Source organism: Epinephelus moara, chromosome 5, assembly GCF_006386435.1.
Source record: "Epinephelus moara isolate mb chromosome 5, YSFRI_EMoa_1.0, whole genome shotgun sequence".
NCBI lineage: Eukaryota > Metazoa > Chordata > Actinopteri > Perciformes > Serranidae > Epinephelus > Epinephelus moara.
This window is the reverse complement of record NC_065510.1, coordinates 23,343,734-23,347,268: the sequence shown is the minus strand read 5'-3', so window position 1 is coordinate 23,347,268 and position 3,535 is coordinate 23,343,734.

Sequence of the window (3,535 nt, the reverse complement as noted above, 5' to 3'; positions counted from 1 at the left end):
GAAAAAAACAAGATATAGCATGTGTATGTAGCCTTTATAATGACTGTGATATGAGCTTAAAAGTAAAGGCAGTAAAAAATACCCCAAAAACGCCTAGGGCCCATAGGGTTAAAAGAGATGATGGAGGTCCTGGGGCCATAAATGATGTGTATGCACAAAAAACATACATATTCCCACACATAATCTGGTATTTATAAAGGATGAATATCAAAGGTGTGTATTTAAAGGTAATTCCGAATTGCTTATGAGTGATTATATCATAATTATTTTTTATTTACATTCATCTCCCCGTTAATGATCTTTCAATTTATCCTCCGAACATTCTGTCAAGTCAATTTCCACGCGAGCGCTATGAATGAATTGTTGATTATCCTTCTGACATTTGATAATAATGATTGAGATTTTACCGCGACTACAGTTTGCAGAAGTGGGATGAATTAGTGGTACGGATGCTACAAATATCCACAGCCCTGCATAATGACAGCTGCTCTGGCACTGTTGGAGAGCCATTGGTGAAATTACTGTGTTTCTCATTGACAGGTCTAATGAATGGTGAAGGGGCACAATTATCGATATGTAACAGATGTTTAAGAGCGTTTCTACACTGTTTGGTACAACTTTTGTGACTGCACCGAGCACCACAATGATTTAAAGTTATGAAACAGAATCAGGCATTCACATGGCTTTATAAATCTGACGAAAAGAATACATATGTATGTTTCTGACTTTGTGTGTACACAAGTTTTAGTGATGAATCTTTAGGGGGCTTTAGGGGGAGCCCTATTTTTTGGCAATGGGGGGTGGTAAGGTATACTTACCATACAGTGCATAACGTGGGTTGAGTGTAGCCCCTGCACATGGATGGCCACAGCAGGAAGAGACAGCATTGTGTTTATTAGGCTACATACACATTACAAGCAAGAAAGAAATGCAGTTTTTTTTGCTCTCATTTACTCTCATTCATAAAGTTGTGTGGACACAGAAATCGGTTTTTCCCAATCAGATCGGATCTTCCATATGTGGTCCTAAAGCCAACACATTTAAGATCACTGACCATGCAACCACTGTGAAAATAGTCATATCAGGTTTTATGTTTTTTCCCCATACATCCTTAGTTTTTCCATGTCATACTTCACTGTGCAGGAGCAGATCATTTACAATACAATGTTAAAATGGTCCGTTGAAACAACAGAGCTCTGTAGTAGCTGTACTGCTGCTGCAGTAGTTCTGTCCCAGTCGCCATCTTGCCTACATGACATGACAGCATTGCTGTGAGGCGCCAAGAGAGATATCCTAAAGTCTTGGTGAAACAGTTCTTCCTCTGAACTCTCCACATCGCGGCTCCACCACTCTTGACTCCTCTTCTGGCTGCACCCACACCTCTGTCTTGACAGAACTACCAGCAATAGCTTCCAATAGAGAAAAATAAAACGCTCATTGCTATGAAGGGCCATTTCTCCATAACTACCTTCCTACTATGGCAGTCATTTGGGAGATCAAGATTGAACTGTTATTCATTTTTTTTGCTACTTGCCTCTTTTTGTTGTTGATTTGACATGCATGTGTAACGTTACTGGTTGCATGTGAGGTGTTTCAGGGCAGATATCCGCTTACACTTATGTCATATATTGGTCACTTCAAACACGAATGTGAACAGTCAAGGCAGAAAGATTTGATCTGGGGAAATAATTAAAACTGAGCAGAAAAAAACAGTGGCACCAATAATTATATTTTATGTAGCTCCCCTTAAATTTCTCTCAACTTTATTGGTAGCTCATGTCTCTTTCAGGGAAGCTTTATAATTCAAACCCTGGTTTTGGATTGTATAGTAGACTAATGATGTAAATGCTAATGCTACGTACAACAAAATGCTCAGACCTAAGTTTAGTCTTTACCACAAAACAGGAAAAGAATAGCCATTCATGTTTCACTACCACCCCTATATAATAAATAAAATACTGTGTGACTTTATTGTTCACTGTAGTAGACACTCTTCAACCATAACACCTGACTCATCTGTCGGAAAATATTGCAAATGTAAAACATAAAACATTAAATACCAGTTGTAAATTTAAAAAGACAGTGAAGACATAACATTAGTCTGTGCAGCCAAAGAAGCATCACTGATATGCAGAGAGCAGGGTTAAATCTATAAAATAATAGTGGTAATAAAAAATGTCAAGAAAATAGCATTTTCAGATTAAGATTCCAATTACATGAGAATAAATGACTTTTTTGTAAGTCTGAATCATCTTGGGTGTCAGATGTAGTTTGTGGAGTTGCTATTTCTTCTCACTTCATTATACAGTCTGACATCGTGTTCATGTTTGCTGTTCTCTGGGAGGGGTTGTTACTTTGCCCTCAACAGTCAGTTGCAAGTGACATATCCTGTTCATCATCATCATATTCAGGAGACATGAAAGCTGCAGTACAACAATCACACAGTTACAAATAATTTCATCCACGCTTGACTCCATGTTTTGTGGTTTTCTATCTGTATTTTTCTGGCTCTGACACAAGAAGATAACTCCTCCATTCTTAATCTCGTCTGCAAAACTCTTATTGGCTCAGCTGTTTTTCCATCCAGAAAAAAAACTGCCATCAATGAGCTAAACACCTGAACTTTCAGAATTACTGGGGAAAAAAAGTTGTGGACAAAAGGTATTTGTAAAGCCAAACAAATAGAATCCAGTATCTATAGGCAACCGTGTGCCAATTGAAACAAGGCCCCACCCTCCCAATGGTCCCTTAAAATGCAAAGAGATCAAGCGTATATGAAAGTTGTGGCTTGACATACATTTACAAGAGTGAAACTCCTACGTCTCGTTGCAAAAAAAATGCAGCAAGAGATGACGGTGGGCAGCAGCTCTGTTCTCTCTCAGCCTAGCAGCTTTCTGTGCAGCCTCTCTGGTCACACATGTCTGCTGATGGCTTTTTTCCTGCTGAATGTGTGTGCAAGGTTGCCAACTTCCACTAGTACAAATGTAGAACAGTCACAAATGCATAATACCGTGTTGTTTTGTTGAGGCATGTTTTGTTTAGTAATTTAAAAGTAAGTTCTTTAAAACTTTGATGCGTAGCCTAATTTATAGATCTGTTATGGCCAAAATTTAGGCTAAAAGATGCACTCATTAAAAATTCTGAAGATTTGGGATTAGAATCTCACTATATAATGACGGGTGTGTGTGTGTGTGTGTGTGTCTGTTCCACGTTTTTCTCCTCACTGACTTAGTCAATCCATGTGAAATTTGGCACAGTGGTAGAGGGTCATGGGAGGATGCGAATGAAGCAATATTACATCAATTGGCCAAAGGGGGGCGCTATAGCAACCGATTGAAATTGGAAACTTTGAATGGGCATATCTATCTATGTCGTAGAGACATGAAACTTTGCACAGAGATGCCTCTCCTCATGAGGAACAAATTTGCCTCAAGAACCCATAACTTCTGGTTATATAGATTTTCCACCATTTTGAATTTTTTGAAAAACACTTAAAATCGATCTCTTCCTAGGAAGTTTGACCGATCTGCATGAA